Source organism: Ixodes scapularis, unplaced genomic scaffold (assembly GCF_016920785.2).
Source record: "Ixodes scapularis isolate PalLabHiFi unplaced genomic scaffold, ASM1692078v2 PGA_scaffold12__126_contigs__length_90152505, whole genome shotgun sequence".
Classification (NCBI taxonomy): Eukaryota; Metazoa; Arthropoda; class Arachnida; order Ixodida; family Ixodidae; genus Ixodes; species Ixodes scapularis.
The window spans coordinates 62,514,703-62,533,346 of NW_024609838.1; the positions used below are offsets into that span (position 1 = coordinate 62,514,703).

General features: G+C 48.0%; 1 pseudogene; it reads left to right on the forward strand.

Moving 5' to 3' along the window:
- Nucleotides 1-17,192: 17,192 nt before the first annotated feature.
- LOC120848487 lies at nt 17,193-17,941 on the forward strand (annotated as a pseudogene).
- The last annotated feature ends 703 nt before the right edge of the window (nt 17,942-18,644 follow it).

Here is an 18,644-nt window from a genome sequence, read left to right on the forward strand (position 1 = left end):
ACAGATCGTAGACTCATTGTTACCAAAAGGAAATCAATTTGTTGCTAGAAACCTTGTTGCTAGAAACCTACAAAAAAACAATGGGTGTTGATGTTTAGAATAATATTACAGAAAGGGACACACCAGTATATCTGAAGAGCAGTAAAGGTATTTGAAAACACGTCGCATGAGCTTATCAATTGCGGGGACCGTGCAGGTCCATGTACGAGAAAATTTATACACAAACGCAGGGAATTCACAGCTGGGTCGTAGCACATTGTCTCTAACATCCCGCATGTGCACTCGTTACTTGCCAGATGTGATAGGTAGTTTAAAAAAAAAGGTAACCCACGTGACAATCGTATTTGTGCCCACAGTAGAATATTCATGCTGTAACACTGACGATGGCGACAGCGGCGCCTAGAAAGAAGCGAGCGGAAAGAGTTCATATTCTCAATACTTTCAGTTTTTCATCACTGAATGTACAGGGTGGGGCCGTAAGGAGAAGCACTTTTGGCACGCCTTGTAAAATTCGAATTCCAAACGAACTTACCTGAAACTGGGCACGTAGACGTCGCTTCACAGTAAGTTTTAGGTCTAATATTTTAGAGCTCGACTGAGAGGCGGTGAAACATTTTTAAAAAATGAGACGCGTTTACAGTTCTCTGTAATGCCGAATTAGAGCGCGGCTCTTGAGGAGAAGGAGGAGAGGGTACGCCCCTTTCCCCCTCCGTACCCTCCCCTCCTCCTCTCCTCCCCTAGTGAAAAAAAGTCATTTGTATGAAAAATTTCTTGTGTCCAATAAACACATATTCGTCATACAAGATATATGAGAACATATAAGAACCATATAAGGGCTTATAAGAACTGTATAAGAACTATATAAGAACTATATAAGCAATATAAGAACCATATAGGAAACATGAGAAACTTCGAAGTTTCTTATGTGGTGCTTGTATGTTCTTATATATCTTATGTAGTTTTTATATCGTTCTTATATAGTTATCAAATGGTTCTTATATGTTTTTTTATATATTGTGTGATTCATATGTGTTGATTGGACACAAAAATTTCTCAAACAAATGATAATTGTGAATAGGGTTTCATTTAAAGGGGCAACTCCGCTCAATTGCGAAGATTTCGGGATAATAAGTGATTTTGAATTAAAAAGCCCCTAGTAAAAGGCACTACGTCGTTTGCTTCGCGAAAAATGGGATATATACTTTTAAATCTAATTTTAAACACGAGCGGAAATCGAAACCGAAAGTTCGGCTCCGTCCGGCAACATTGGCCTCGGGCCGCCAAGTACATGGCCATTACGTGGTACGAGATGTCACGTGATCCTCGGCCCAACGACGGGCGGGATGGGGGCGGGCGTGCGGCGGGCGCGAGTGTCGTCTGCACTGCTCCACGTCTTGGTGTCTACGGCATTCGACGACGTCTGCACAACTACGGTATAAGTCTGCGACTCTGCACACGTGGTGTCCATAGTGCGGACGAAACTCCGAGAGGCCATAATCACAAACGGTGAGACGACGACGGTGGTTGTGACGCGGAAGACGGCGGTAACGGCGGGATTACGGCGGGAGGTTGGTCTGCTTCCAAGAAGCGCGCTGCGCAGGCGCGTACGCCAATCACGTGGACACCGCTGAGCGCCGAGAGGCAACGTTGCTGACGTCATGCGCTAAGCTCGATCGGAGAAGTGAAAACAAGCAAAAGGGGTCCATGATGACGACGTTTAGCTCAATGTTGGCTCCGCCCATGCCGTAGCCTTGACTGCGCTTTTGGTTGCGCCTGAATTCGCCCGCTCGAGTCAGCCGATTTCGGCAACTTGGCGAGCTACAAAGTTTGCCGGGCCGTTTAAGAAACATTTAGACAGAACTGCGTCGTAATATTTGACGTGTGGTCTTCTTAGGCGATAGTGAAGAGGACTGCATTGTTTTTTCAAAAACAAAAATGAAGCGGAGTTGGCCTTTAACTGGAAATTTCCGCTAAATGTACCGCCCAATTTAGCGAAAATTTTCCCGCTAAATTTAGCTGCAAATTGAGCGAAACTTTGTCGCTAAATATAGCGGGGAAATTTTCCTACTAAATTTAGCCGGAAAATTTCCCCGCGAAATATGGCTGAGAAACATCCCATAATGCAACGTGAGCAGCTACGCCGACGAACGCTACTCAAGCCGGAAACGGGCGCCTAAAGCTGCGCTCTTAAAAAATGAGCAAGAACGGCACCCGTGTAGTTTCTATGTCCTATACAGTGTGTCTATGCTAGAGAAAATGATGATCGTGACAACGCGGATGGGAGAAGCCTAATCTCGACCGGCGGCTTACCAGCATTTTGCTGGTAAGCCGCCGGGGCCTGAGGCAGACCCGACCTTCATGGCCCGGAGGACGTCAAAGAGTTCCGCCCGTGTAGTGGGACGAAAAAGAGAGCAGCCCAGGTCATCAGGGCAGGCCGGGAGATCTCCGCAGAAAAGGCGAGCCCGTTCTGCGAAATCCAAGGCATTCACAGTGGAGTCCGAGCAAAAGAGGGACGAAAAGAAATTTCGGAATACCGTGCCAATAGGGACTTTTCGTATATCGTTCTCGCCATCGCGCAACGCTCTCCGCAACCCGCTACGATACCCGGAACTCTACAGTCAAGGCCATGGGCGCGCAGGCGCAGTATAGCGCCTTCTTTGTTGCGGGGGGCTTAGCGGAGGGGGAAACGCGGTCTACGAAAACTTCCTATTTTCACGGGGGTCCTCCTAAACGCTACCGTCCGCGAGACATACATTGGGGACGTACGAGGGCCTGTCCCCAGCGGCTCGTGTGGCATGGAGGCACCGAAGCACCTTCAGGTCGTCCACCGTCTGGTCACGCAGACGCTACGCCACAACCCTTCGGCGGGCGAAAGAGCAGACGTTGGTGGCGATCGCGAAGAACCACGAGATATTCAGATATCAAGTTGGTTCGCACACCGCCTTGCTGCACAATAGGAATGCGGCGAACAACCTCATTGAAGGCATCCGTCGCCCGGCGCCGAAACGACTTTCCAGCCGCTGTCGCTAAAAAAACGGCAGTCAGACTGAATCGCGTCCCACTGGGTTGGAAATAAAAAAAAACGGCCGTCAGCGATGCCCCAATAGGTTGTCATAAGCGGGAATTGGACAGTTCATCCCGCAGTAGCGACATGTCTAAACGTCATGTGTCACCGCGGGGGCACAAAAAACACGACACACAAAAAAATACTGAAACTTGGCGGCGATCTGAAGCATAGCCCGCAGCTGATGAAAAGGAAAGCACCTCACGGGACGGGTGGCATTCATAACGCCGAAAATCAAAATACCGAATTATCAGAATGCCGAAATTTAAAACACCCAAAATTCAAAAAGCCGAAAATCCAAAAAGTCAAAACTTCGAAAAACCGAAAAGTCAAAACATCAATACTTCAAAATGCCAAAACATCGCCTAGTAATAAAGAAATATAAAATTTCTTGGCACGATAACTTTTCTTGGCAATGTGATCAAAGTTAGGGGAGAGGTTCCGCCGGCCGATGTGGGCGCTGTCACCTTCTTTTCTAATAGCCATGAAATGTTGTCCCCGAGTGTAGCTTCCCTCGCATTGTTCAAGCCTTCAAAAAAGGAAAGATATATTACTGCATATCTCGTCGCATAGCAGAGCGATTCCTTGTTTATTGCATTTCAGACAGATAAGTTGTGTGCAATACCTTGAAGAAAGCTTAGAACGTCGACATTGTCCCGGTTGCCCAGAGCAGCTGCCAAACGATTTTCGCGCAACTTTTGCTTCTTGCTTTGAGAGCGGCGGGGTTGGCCTCTGATCGCTCCATCGATGTTGTCTTCGACTCTAGCTTGCGCCCTTTTCACGGTGGTGATGAGCCGGACGACGCTTACGTGGTGTCCACCAACCAATACCTCCCATCGTCGGTGCCATGCCTCCACGGCGTTGTTGCCCCTTGTAAATTCGTTCTGAGCGAGGGCAAGCACATCCCAGAGGGATGGCGGGAATACCGGTGGACTTTGTGTGATCACGGCGGTGTTATTCCAGCAGCACGGCGGGGTGACTTCCCAAGCAGGTAGTTGTCCTCCCACCATCGCGACAGGTCAGAGGTATTTGCGAGAAGAGTGGTTTCAACTTTCAAGGATGCATAGGCATCTCGTACTTCTTCGGTGGGCAGGAACAAAACGGATGTAAGCTGCCTCATTTTGATAGTGAAGCCACCTACATCATTTTTGTAGAGCACTGCCGGTCCTAGGTGCTGCAGACTGCTCTATACTGATTATCACAAATAGAACAGACAACCATGCACATCCGACGACGGGAGCAACGACCGAATAGCGTTGATTGCTGCCAATTCGAAGTCTGTACTCACAGTTCTTGGATTTAGTGCAAGTCCCATATCTGCGGCGAAATTTAGCACTTCAAAAAGCGCCTCGTACGCTTCCCGAGCATGGCTTGCGTGGGTACCCTCTACAGGAAGGTCGGTAATCATTACGGCGTAGTATTCGCCTCCTTCTCGCTCCTCCAATAGTGTCTAGAACCTACTTTCTTGTCAAGCACGTAAATATAACCGTCTTTGCAGCTAAGTTTTACTTTTCTCTCCTGGGAGCACACCACTACTGCGTCTTCGTCCATTTACCTCCGAATCGATGAAATCATTACTGCCGCACATTGCTGCTGCTCTTGTACTCTGAACACTGTACAGCGCTGTTTTTTGTTTTGTTTTTTTGGTTTTTTTCCTGAATAATAATAGCTGTTTTGTTCGACTGATAGCTTTACGACAGATAGAAGAATACGAAATTTTACATCCATTTTTTTCTACTGAAAGTGGTGTCTTTACAGGACGAGTTAAACAGGCTCGTGTCAGTGGAAAGTGTTCTGCCGGAAAACAAGCAAGTGGTAGTCACAAACCACATCCTCTCTTTTTCACATGATTTCCGGCGTTATCTCTTTTTGTCATTTTGATTTTTTGGTATTTCTATTTTTCGGCATTTCAATTTTTCGGCGTACTGACGTTCGGCCTCTTGATTTTCGGCGTATTGATAGGGACCCCCTCGCAGGTGAGGAGACCCGATGCAAGATTTTGCTGGACGTAGACGCGGTCCAGCCGGCTCGACGACACACCCGCGACCACGCGGAATCGTACGCAGTGCCGTGTAGTTCGACCCAGATGTCGCGCAGGTCGAGAAGCCCGAGAAGCCGAACAAGCCCCTGGCGCCAGAAGTCTTCCGCCACGACCAGGCCCGTGAACGTCTCGCGAGGAGTCTGTTACACAGTTAAAGTCTCCGCAGAGTAAAAAAAAAAAAATCGTCCACCGAAACATACAGCTGAAAGCTTTTAAAAGGTCTCCAGTTAGCGCGTGACCGTGGCGAACATGAGAGTAGACACTTATCGCCCGAAGCTTGGCGTGACCGACAAAAAAACTGTACACAAGGACGCGACCGTCCGGTTCGCACAGTAAAAAAGCACCTCGAAGAAACAAAGTGCACTGTAAAGGCCTGTTCACACATGCAGCGGAGGGCTACAAGCATAGCGCTAACCTCGCGCTAAGCGCGTGCTGAGTTCAGCGTTCACCAGCTTTGTATCGCGCCATCAAAACTGTTGCTCATGGCAGACGATAAATAGCTGACGACACGTGAGCAGCGCTACATCAGCGCTTCGCTGCATGTGTGAACCGGCCTTAAACTTGAAAGCCTGTATATACTGTACATAGTGCGTTTTCGGGTTTTGGTTTTGTTCTGGGCATGACACCACTGTTGTAAATAAAATTTTCTAAACACAGAAAAAAAGGATGTAGTCGGGTGTACCAGGCGCACATGCACCCTTTTCCTGAAAGATGCACCCTCCGTTGCCCAGCCAGTGTACTTGTACATCGAAAATGAGCATCCTCCTTTCCCTTCAAAACCTCTAGTTGTATCAGTGCACCGCCACGCAAGCCACGCGCGCAATCAGCTTGTGCTTGGAATCCCCCTGGGGGGTCACTTTTGGGTTGGGCAGTTTCTTAGGAAGTATGGAGCTGTCTTGTTCACTCGGTATTGACAGTAGAGTAGACGCTATGCGTGTTTTAGGCCAATCATATCTCCGGTAGGATCACGAGACTACAGTCTCCAAGGTAGAGATAAGGCAGAGCACGGCACCTGCGTGAAGGCTAAGTCCACGGGTAGCATCCACTGCACTAATAACGCTGGGTCGAACTTTCAAGAGGATATCATATAACAGACAAATCCTCTTGTTGTGTTCATTGTTGCGATGCCCCTGAAGATAAGCCTTTGCGAGGGCACCCTCTTTCGGCCTTGAAGGAGCTGCTAATTTCCTACTCCTTTCTTTTTCTTTGTCTCCCTAAGCTGAAAGCGTGGAAGAAGGTGCGCAGTCGCCGGACCAAAAACCTGGAGGCTTTTTTATCCCTTGACTCCGCTGTCTGGGCGCTGGTAACGGCAGGAGCGTGATCATGTGATAAAGGTTTCACGGATGACGTAGTTGCTCTTTCCGACTCCGGAATGTCTGAGTCCCGGCCTGGTTTCTCGTGTGCTGTGCCGGGACCAGCGGGGCTGCCACTGATTTCGTCCGCGACAACGCATTCGAGTGTACCAAGGCTTCCAGTGTTTGAAAAGTCCTACACCTACATCGGCAACAAGCGATTTCTTCAAAAAAGTCAAGGAATCCATGTGATGCGTTTAGTGTTCTGTTTGGCAAGTTCTGCCACATCGTGCTGAATCTTCACAGACCTCTTTCTTTTCGTTTTAGTGTGTGTGGTTGTTCAGCAGTGCGCACGCGTGTCGACATATATCTCTGATTACATATTTCAAGTCCAGTATTTTTATCCTAAGTGTGCTGCTGCCTACTCCTTTGCAGCAATTCACATTTCCATTCCGGATTACCTCTAAAAATAGGCAGTGAAGTTCCTAGCAGCCGGGAGAATAATTTCCCCGAAATTCTATCGGCAGTCGCCTGCCATTAGCTGTCTACAATCATGTGAGAACTGCAGGTAAAATACTGACTTTCTTATTCTCCCGGCGTTTTGTGAAAACGTGTTTCATAGACAACTTGCCGTTGATACACGTTTTGTAGACTCGTTTCGTCGACACTAAAGTTTTATCGTCACTCGTTACGCGAAATGCACGCTGTAGGGATATTTCGTCGCGCGTGTGTCTCTGAGGCGCGTGCTGACGCAGGTCATGTGACCATGGTCGTGTGACGTTGCTCGTCTTCCTATCACGTGATTTCGCGCGCGCGATTCAAACGGTGCTCGCGGACTCGTCACCTCGGGAATGGCTTTCGTAATCTGGGTGAAAAAAAAACCCTCCACGGAGTTTGAACGCGTCATTGCTCCAGGTCATGTGACGAAGCCTATCTACAATTCCGTCATGCAGGAAGCAGTCTAGACAGGTTTTGATATGTCTCGAGAGCTCGGAATGTTATTTGCTTTTTTTTTTTTTTCATAGGCAAATGAAATACAATGTTTCGACGCTCCGCTCGTTCGCTTTTGTTGATTCAGCTGTCGCACTCGGGCTCGGAACGTCACATGTGCGCCGGAGGTCGATCTGAGAATATGCTCGTGCGTGAACGTCTCGATGGCTGCGAAGAAGAACACACTCGATGGAGGGATCTCGAAGCCTGCGCTGCACAACGAAAAGAAAACAACAACTTCTTTGTGCCTGCGTTCGATCTGCTGGTGGACCTCGTCATTTTTGGCAAGTTCGTTTCATATGAAGTGGACCCCGTTGTGTTCAGGATAATAGCCCACGTCTACGAGAGCTACAAGGGGGCGGGACAAGGAGTGGGAAACGATTCGCCGAGCTCAACGAGGAAGACATCCAGAAGATGAAGGCAGTGACCGGACTATTAATGGAAAAAAAACATCCGTGACGAGCGGTCACCCGTTGTTGCCTTCTCAGGCTCTGACTAAAAACTTGTGAGTCACGAGGAACAATTTAAAAAAAATGGTAACCTGCCACTTGTGCGATGCGCAAGAGCGGCAGCCGTACTCCAGCCCGGAGGCGTTACAAGTTCATCTGGCCCAGGTGCGCAATATCCCGCAGCAAGATTGCCTTCCCTTCATAAACTCGCTGTGCGGCTTTCGAAACTTTACCGCGCGTTATGATATACATTTGCACGAGCGCGACGACGAGTCTCACGATGTATCCACGCTTTTTCGGCTTCAGTCCGACGCAATGCCTAATGTTTTTACGCATTATGAAAGGCCATTGCGTTTTTTCATCACACTAACCGTGGAAATGACTCGCCTCAATGGCGACGACGAATTCGAATTCAGCGTGCACTACTTTCATTGCTTAGTCCACACGGTCGGGGCCGAAGGCAGCATTTGCGATGCTCTACAAACTGCATGTGCCGAGATCTCTGCTCGCCTGGAACAGTATCAAGAACGAGGATCTGGGCTTGTCGTCGTCGCCATTCAGACCTGCACCATCACCGTTGGAGGTTTCATTCCGCCCACGGTAGGTTGTGCGAGCTTCGTGTTGCCCGGTGAACTCCCAAGCAGACAGTGCCTAGTGAATGTGACCGAGCAATTCACTGACTCGGAAAAAAACATGTGCTCTGTGTTTTCTGTGCTCGCCGGTCTCCATCCCATACCCTATAATCTTTCGAGAGCTTCTTGCTACCGAGACCATATGACCAAGTATTGGTTCCCCACCAGGTTTCCAGTGACGTTTCCGCGAGACGTACAGGCTTTCGAGAGGAAAAACTCCGTGTCAGTGAAAGCGTACGGTTACGATCGAGAACAAAGGTTCGTCTACCCGCTCAAAGTCAACGATAGCGAGCGGGAGAAGCACGTGGATTTGCTTCTAATAGACGATCACTTTGTTCTAATCACCAACTTTGCCGCACTTTTCGCGAACAGCCGCAGTCACCGTTTTCGCTGTAAAAGGTGTATGATGGGCTTTCGCTTTCGCACTGCGCTGGGGGTCATTTATCGCTGTGTAAAGAAAAGAAGGCAGTCCGAACAGTGTGTCCTGCAAAGGGGGACGCGCTGTATTTCCGGAGCCCACACACGATGGAACCTTTCCCCTACTTTTGCGTCTACGATTTCGAGGCCATTCTGGAAGCGGAAAACATGGGTCAGGCTTACGAGAAGCACGTCCCCAGTTCGTTTTGCATACTCGTAATCCGATCCACGGACTCGCGCATCGTCGAGCAGTTTTTGTACAGGGGCGAGGACTGCGTGGAAAAGTTCATTTCCATCCTTAATCAATTGTCAAAGCTCATTGGCGAATGGATTCGAAGCGAGGAAGTGCCAATGGTGAGCGTGAACGAAGAGGCTCACGCGTCGGCCTCTCACTGAGAGATCACGACCACTTCACCGGGTCGTACAGGCAGTCGTTGTGTCAGGGATGCAATTTAAATTTGAGAGTGAACAAGAAAGTCATTCTAGTGCTCGCGCACAACCATTCGTATGACCTGGCCTTTATCCTACCGAAACTAGACTTATTCGAGTCTAAAGATATTAAAGTGCTCGCCACTAGCTGCCTGCAATTTAAACGACTGGACGTGGGTAACCTGAGGTTTCTCGATAGTCTGGCATTTCTCCCCGCCAGCTTGGACGCGCTGGTTCAGGACCTCCGTTCCAAGGGTCTAGAAAACCTGTTCTGTCTAAAGCAGGGTTTTCCGCAGCACGTTGAGCTTCTGGCGCGGAAAGGCGTATTTCCCTACGACTACGTGACCAGTTTCGAGGCTTACCGGGAGCCCGAGCTACCGCCACCCGAGTCGTTTTACAACAAGCTTAACGAGAGCCAAATTTCAGAGGAGGACTATCGTCACGCCCAAACCGTCTTTGAAACATTTAATTTCAAAAGCCTAGGAGAATACAGTGACTGCTACCTGCATCTCGACTGCCTACTTCTCACCGACGTGTTCCGAAATTTCAGGAAATGGACTTTAGACACGTACGAGCTCGATCCGTTACGCTACGTTTCCCTCCCCGCGCTCAGTCTCGCCTGCGCACTTAAACAAACTGGGGTGAAACGACGACGTGGAAGCGTATCTCTTCATCGAAGCGGGTTTGTGAGGAGGAATCGTTCAATGTGCCATTCGCAACACGAGGGCTAACGTGCCAGGAACCGCATGTTTCGACCCGAACACGGCGGTTTCTCAAAGTTTAGACCTCGACGGGAACGGTCTTTACGCTTCCACCATGCGACAATCCCTTCCATGCGCAGATTTTCGCTGGCTTGACCGCGAGGAAATCGACGCTCTCCTCTTCCAGCAGGTTTCCGACGACACCCCCGAGGGTTACATTTTAGAGGTGGACCTTGACTAACCTCGGGAACTGCACGAATCGCACGCGGACTTTCCCCTGGCTCCCGAGAAACGAGGAGTCCCGCTCGAATGGCTCTCACCCTATCAAAAAGCGCTTGCCGAAAAATTTCACCTACCCCAGCGAGAGTCTGAGCGAAAGTAGCTTCTCACCTTTTACCCGAAACGCAATTACATTATCCACTACCGAAATCTCAAGCTGTATCTGGAGTTGAGCTTAAAACTAAAGGTCACTCATCGCGTGATGAAGTTTTCGCAGAGGGCATTCCTTAAAGATTTCATCGACTTTAACCACGACCTCAGAAAACAGGCGACAAATGCCTTTTAAAAGAACCTATCTAAGCTCATTATGAATTCGATTTATGGCAAGACTACCGAAAACCCACGTCAGTACAATAACGTTGTCATTAGCGTGAGCGAGGACGAAGCGCTGAAAAACCTGCAGAAACCTAACCTCAGACAGTTTGCGGCAATTAGCCCGACCGTGCTGATCTTTCAGTTTTTCCAGAGAACCCTACACTTAAACAAACCCGTGTACGCGGGCTTTTCTATCCTAGAGATGTCCAAACGGGTCATGTACGAATTTTTCTACAAGCAGGTCAGGCGCGTTTTCCCCGACGCTCGCGCAGCGTACAGTGACACGGACTCGTTCATCCTCCAAATCACCGACCCGAACGTAGACTCGAAGCTCGCGACCCTTGCCAAAACTCACCTGGATACTTCTGGTACCCAGCCGATCACCCCTTGTTCCAAAATGAAACTAGGAGTGTTCAAAAACGAGCTCCCAAAAGATCACATTCGTGGATTTGTTTGTTTAAAACCCAAACTCTATTCGATAGAACTAGCCTTTAAAGAGCACTACGTGAGGGCGAAAGGAGTGAAAAGGTGCGAGTCCCGTAAGCTAACCTACGAGCTGTACGTTCAAACTCTCGAGCAACAAACTCTGCACAAAATCACGCAGCGGTCTATCGCTCGTAAGTTGTGCGAGAACAAGACTGTTGTCGTGGAGAAGATAAGACTCAACCCGTTTGACAACAAGCGCTTCATCGACTCTGACGGCGTTTCAACTCTTCCTTTCGGACATTGGAGCCTCTCGTGAAGTGCTTTTTTTTTCATTTCAAGCTGATGTTTCTGTGTGTGTGTGTGTACAGAGGGTATTGTAAAGAGCCATTCTTATGTAGCGCGAGGTTTTTTCGTTTTTCACCAAGTGTTTGATATTTGTATAAAAAGCTGTCGCGCGCCATATGTTTCTCCATGTCTGGAGAATATCTTAGATGCATGCATATTGAATAAAAAAAAAAAAAGAAAAAGATCCATCCTCGCTTTGTGTCCTTTTTGTGGCTTTATTTCGAGATCAGGTTAGAGAGCGGAGCAGCAGGAGAGCTTTAAAGCGGGAGAGGGAAATTGCTTGCGCACGAGTATGGAGATGTGTGCGTCGTTCTGTCGGTAGTCGCTCGACGAGAAAGCTTGGATGCATTCGCGGAGCGGTACACCGCAACACAGGCGCGCACCCACGTATAGACAGTAAAGTCCGCACGTGTGCGACAGAGTCCCTTGAATTCTTCTCTTGGAGCAGAAGAAAGCCGCTGCGTCTCCGATGAAGTCGTAAAATTCCCCGTGAATCGGAATCATCCCGAAACTGTCAAAATAACTAATTGCCTTGTCCTTTGGGCATAGGTAGAAAAGAACCCAGTGTTCACCGAACAAAGACCTCGGTGCCGTATTCACTACGTAATGACCAGGTGACGCTCTCTCTTGACCAATCTCGTCGCACGCGAACGTTCCGCGAAACCAGGGACGCGTACAATGATTTCCCGCGAACATTGGGTAAAATTCGAGTTCTTCCATTTCGAAGCTTTTACCACTAGATGTGAGCAATTTTAGCATTTAACTCTTCAAAGCTCTAACACTAGATGGTGTCTATCCAAAAAATTAAAAGAAAAATCACTGGGTCCGGCATGGTCTGTGTGTTTTAGGACTTTGCGCTGGCCCGCAAAATTACGCAAGTTCACTTCAAAGCTTAACGTTGGTCCAACAATTAACACGGTCCGCCAGCTTCAAAGCTTTACCGTTACCTCATCCCCAATTTAGCTGCACCCAGCTGGTGCTAACTGGGACCTTCACATGACCCCCAAAATTTATAGCGGGTCGAAGCTTTTACCACCAAATGGCACCCAATTTTGACGAGGACCACTTCACAAATTGAACACTAGATGGCGCCTATACCCAAAATTCGCTGGGTCTTTGCAAAGTTTTACAAGCTTGCCTCATATTTTAACAGGGTCACTTTAAAGCTTTATGCAGGATCAACATCAATCACGGTCCGCGAGCTTCAAAATTTTACATTCACCCCAATTTAGCGGTACCCAGCTGCTGCTATTTGGGACGTCACATGACGTCGAAATTCAGCGGGTCGAAGACCCTATTTGTAATAGCGAAGGGGGCGCCACGAGGCTACGAGTTCGCGAGCATCGTTTGAATCGCGCGCGCGCGAAATCACGTGATAGGAAGACGAGCAACGTCACACGACCATGGTCACATGACCTGCGGCAATGACGCATCCTGTTTTTAACCGTATTACGAAAGCCAAGTTGCGCGCGGGACATCACGTGATCTGAATTGCACACACACACGAACAACTAAGACTAGTGCCACTAAATAAGCTACGCTTCAGAGTAACGACACTTCGCCATATTGTGTCTTAAAATCATGGTTGCCAGTTATCTGAAGCTTTATCTGAAATCACAGGAAACGCTTCTCCGCCCTCTACAAATGTTTAAACAGTTCGCGACAGAGTAAAGCAATCTTAGATGACCTTCCTAACACCAACTCTAACGCTGAGGAAGCCTCCCTTATGAATCAGGACGATCGGCAGTTGTGTCTGCTCTGCATACGAGCCAAAATGGCGGCGCCCACAACAATGTCGGGGAACGGAGTGCCGATACTCTAAGCGCAGCTCATTTAGTGGCTCTAACTAAGACGACTTAAGCGGTCTCAGAAGCAATGTGCCCGTAGCTCGAGAAAGAAGAAGACGCCGTTCCGAACGGACGCGCTTTATGTTCTTAAGAAAAATACACCGGCCACTGGCCGGGGAAATGCCGAGGCTTCGGCCAGTTCTTCGGAAACCATGACAACTGATAACCGGACCGTCTTACCTCGTCTACCCACAGGTAATTTGAGCCTAAACTCTGTTTTCCTGCATGGAGATCTTGCCGCGAGACCCTACCGCGCACCTGACTTCCGTAATGCCTTACGAGGAGTGGTTGAGGCTCAAGATATCATCGGAATCGGCCAATTCCAAATGAGCCACGTATGAATGGTAACTTGTACTAGCGCTTTGGCGAAAGCCAAGCTCGTCAACAAGGTCGAGCTCTGTGTGAAGGGACACAGATACATAGTCATCGACCCAGACAGCAGAGACGTTAAACTCAAGTTGTTGTGGCTGCCGGTCCACATGGAGAACAAGCGAATCGAAGAGGCGCTAGCGCCCTACGGTACGGTTCGTTCAATCGTTCGAGAGAAGTGGAGTTGCCCAGGGATGGAGCAAATGGAGACTTTAAACAAGGAAGTAACGTTAACACTCCGTGAAGGGATGAACAGCACCCAAATCCCGCACCAACTCACGGTTTTCGGCTGCCGAAGCCTCGTGATCGTTCCTGGTCGCCCTCCGCTGTGCCTCCGATGCAACCGAATCGGGCACATACTTCGAGAGTGCAGAACTCCTCGGTGCGGCGAATGCCGCCGCTATGGACACTCTACAGACGAATGTGTATCGACATACGCCGACAAGCTCCGACAGGTGAGAACCCCTCTTGATGACGTTGTTCAAGATCACCTAATGGACATCAGTGAGATGGTTGACGCTACAGGAGAAGTCATCGATTCCATAGCACCAAGGACAGGACGGGAAACTGCTTCCCGAGAAGCACAAACGACCAATCCCGTTTCGCATGATGTCTCATCTGAGCCAATCAAAGAAGACTCTACGATAACCACTACAGCAACCGTGCGAAACTGGTCGGAAGACGAGTACCCTCTCTTGGAGGTAACAGAGGAGCCGTCCTGCAGTCAACAGCCACTGCCTCGCCGGGAGCGTTCCACCACATCCAATGGAGCATCCGTCAAGAGACCCGCTCCTAAGGCTGAGTAGTCCCAGCCCTCTGGATTGGGTGCCAAGAAGGAGAGCAAGAATGACGAGGGAGGAGAGGCAAAGCGCAAGCCAGCAGCGCTCCGAGAAGACGCTTACAGCCCGGCTCCACAGCCGGACAACGAGATGAAAGACAATGATGTTTTACCTACATAACAACTAGTAGAGCCCATGGCACGCCCCCCACTCAGCTTCGCTACCCTCAACGTCAGAGGACTGTGTTCACGTGCGCGACAGTCCCAAGTATATAGGCTCCTCTTAAAAGAACAGATAGGCTTTGTTGCCATTCAGGAAACAAAGATATCGTCTGATGAGGACACCGCTCGAGCACTGGACCCTTTCCTCTTGACATACGAGGTATGTGTCAGTCATACTGATGGCTTGTCGGGAGGGTGCTTTTTGTTTCTGAAAAAAAATGCCTGGGTTATTCTTCACTGTCACATGTCGTTGGCGACAAAGGAAGGTTTATATGTTGTGATTTTCTGTTACGGGGCATTTTTTTTTTCGTTTACTGTGTATTTACGCTTATAACGGCGAGCGAGAGAGACGTTTTTTCTTTGAAAATCTTGCCCCATTTCTTGATACAGACAAGCAGATTGTTTTGTTCGGAGACTTTAACTGTGTCTGTAACGTTAGCTACAGATCAGTGCCTTCTACAAGGCGTGATAGCAGTGCCGAAATTTTGAACACTCTCACATCTGATTACTACCTTTTGACGTTGGGGCTTCGCAACACGTTTCTAATCGATTTACCCATCTTCATGCAACATGCAATGCGAGACTGGTCGCATTTATGTATCAAGTCCCCTTTTTGCACAAGTCAGTGCCTACGACGTAAAGCCAGTTTCCTTTTCGGACCATTGCCTTGTAAGGGCGTGCATCGGTAGAGACGTACAACGCAAATCACCACCAAATTGGGCTTTATGGAAATTTAATACGAGACTATTAGAAGACAAAGAGCTTAGCAAGCGAGTTCGAGAAAATTTTAATTAGGCGAGTACGAACCACCTATTCGGCATTTTTGCCCAGTGGGACTCGTTTAAACAAGAAATTAAGAATGAAGCAATTGAATACTCGTGCATAACATCATTCCATGCAAAGAAAGACAAAACTCTTCTTTTACGCAACCTACAGACCCTCCACGAGCTAGAGTGCTAGACGCCTGGTTTGTTTCATGAAGAAATACTACGAGTGAAGTGTCAGATACAAAGTCACGAACAAAAACGGTTCCATGGAGCACTAGTACGGTCTCGTTGTAGACGATTTCTATCCTCAGAGACACCCACTCGACGAGCACTTGACGATGAGACTCGAAATAGACAGTCAAGAAGAATACAACTTCTGAATTGTAACGGGGCATTATCATTTGACGAACTTGACATCATGAACGCTTTTGAAACGGCAAACGCAATCGATAAATAGAGAAAAAGCTAAATATCTAGTCTCTTTGATGCCCCAGGTTAGCCAGCTTAAGAGCGATCTCCTTGGTAGACCAACCACATTGGAAGAAGTACAATGCGCGATAGATGAATTACCAAATTCAAAAACACCAGGGCCCGATGAACTCCCAGCAGAGTTTTATAGAGAATACAAGGACCTCCTAAGCCCGTTTCTACTTAAAGTATATCTGGAAGCGTATGAGCAGGAAACACTACCACCTTCTTTTTATAAGAGCCATACAGTTTTAATCCCAAAAAGTAAAGAGGCAGATAAACTCCTAATTGTTGAAGGGTACCGCCCTATTACACCCTGCAATGTGGACTACGAAATCTTTGCAAAAATTCTGACAAAACGACTTCAATACATCACATCCAGCGTTGTTGGCAATCACCAGACTTGTGGAATTAAGGGCAGAACAATACAGACAAACATACAGGTAGCTCGTACAATAATAGAGAGCTGTTGTGCTCATGCAGATCAAGTGGCTATGGTTCAAGTGGATTTAGCAAAAGCTTTTGATCGCGTCTTTCATATTTTTCTATTCGACATACTCCGCCACGTAAACTTAGGACCAACACTTTTTAAAGGAATAAAGATATGCTACCGCAATTGTACCACTAGGCTTATAGTCAATGGCTCTTTGTCAGGTCCAATTCGTCTAGAGTCATCCGTCAAACAGGGATGCCCCTTGTCCACCCTTTTGTTTGCACTATACTTAGAGCCCCTATGTCTAAGCGTACTAAATAGCCCTACTGTAGAAGGATACCGTTTCTACTCCACAGAGGTAAAAGTGTTGGCATATGCGGATGACATTGCGTTCTTCTGTAAGGACAAACGAAGCGTAGACAATGTGTTCGCTTTAGCTCAAAACTTCTGTTCTACGACTGGGGAGCTCATCCACAAGGCAAAGTGTACAGGCTTCTGGTGCGGGCAATGGGCCACAACACCTTCAAAGTACGCTGGCATTTCATGGAGCTGCATTGCCCCTCAGTACTTAGGAGCTCCCCTTAATTGCGTTAGGAACAATGGACATTATTGGACAGAAAGGGTTGAAAAGATGAAAACTCAAGCGGCAATAATGAAAGTAAATCAGTGGTCTATTTTTGGACGGGCGAAAGCCTGTAATATCTTCTTAGCAGCAAAACTTTGGTACGCACTTCAGGTGATTTGCTGTACTAGAGGCCATATTCAGAAGTTTCACAGATTGTTTGCAACTTTTGTATGGGGTTCCACTTGGGAACCCATGAGACGAGATAACCTGTTTCGTTCGGTTGAGCAAGGCGGTCTCGGGCTTTTACACGTCTTTTTAAAACAAATCATATCACGCTTCTTGTTCTTCAGAACTGTGTCTCATGACTTCCTTCGAACTTACATGCAGGCAGAGCTTTCAAGTGCGTTGCCGTATTTGGTAGTAACAACAGTGTCTGCGAGCACATCTCGTCCATTGGGATACCTCGGAGAGGTAGTGAGCTCATAGAGTTCCTTAAAGCACGTTTTTCCCTGGAATACTTATTTAAAATGTCGCGGAAAGCTTTATATGTTGATCTCATCGATGCATCATTTCCTATACCCCTGTACCGAAGTATGTTCAGTAATGGCCCGGGACAAGACATCCTGAAACGTGTGTGTAAGCTACATGTCTCACCGACAGCGAAGTCATTCTTTTATAAGCTCCACACTTCAACGTTGCCGGTAAAGCCTTGGCTTCGCTAAAAAGGTATATTTGTTCCTTGGTCAGTGAACTGCCGTTTGTGCAATCAGCCTGAAACAATAGAACATTGCTTTATTTTTTGCACCGACGCCTATTTGTTTTGGCATGTCCTACAAAGGACACTGAAGAAAGATTTGAATATCTGTGCATATACGATACGTTTTTTGCCTTTAAACCAAAATGATAATTTTCCTTAGGACCTGTTCACATTGATGGGTCTGCATAGCCTTTGGAAAACAAGGATGATTGATAGAAATGCTGATCCTCCACGGTCTACAAAGTCCAATTTTATAGAAACTGTGTCACATGTACGTAATGTGTACGACCGCCTCAAGAAACGCTCAGAATGGTATACCCTTCTTGACAAATGTGTTCATCTTCCCGACTTTTAGAGATGTGATCTCATTTCTTCATGTGACCCCTCTTTCTTCGTATTTCCATGTGACCATTATCAGCCAGTTTGAATGTAAATAAGGGATAGCTCTGTTAGAATGTGTCTTGATTGTTTTTAATGTCCTTTTTCCATGTAATAAATACACAAAAAAATGTGCCCGTAGCTCAGGGGGTAGAGTGTCGGGCTGGTGTGCCCAAGGTAGAGAGGTCGATTCCCAGCCGGCCGTGGAGCCTTTTTTTAAACGATTAAAATGCATATACCGCCCAGCGATTCAAATTCACTAAACGTGACCGGAGCGCAGCGCCCTCTGTTGGATGCAGCTGTGACATCACCCGTGAGACGCCCTTAGCGCCGCAATTCAAGTCCTATATAGCGCCCTCTGTCGAACGAAGCCGGACCCTGTGGCATCACGTAGTTGTTATGAGATGATGACCGCAGCTGTCAACACCTGGTCAACCACGCTTCTGGTTTGAGGTCTGAGGTCTGAGGTTTGAGGTGGTTGTGATCAGATGATGACCACAGCTCAAAGCTGTGGTCATCATCGGAGCTCAAACCACAACCACGCTTGTGGTTTGAGCTCCGATTGGACACTGGCCAACGCCCATGCCCTGTCATTAGTCCCTGAGATGGGAGAGAGGGAAGAGGCCCCGCCCTGCGGCTCTGTGATTGGTCGGGGCTGGCCTTGACCCCTTGGGACTTTG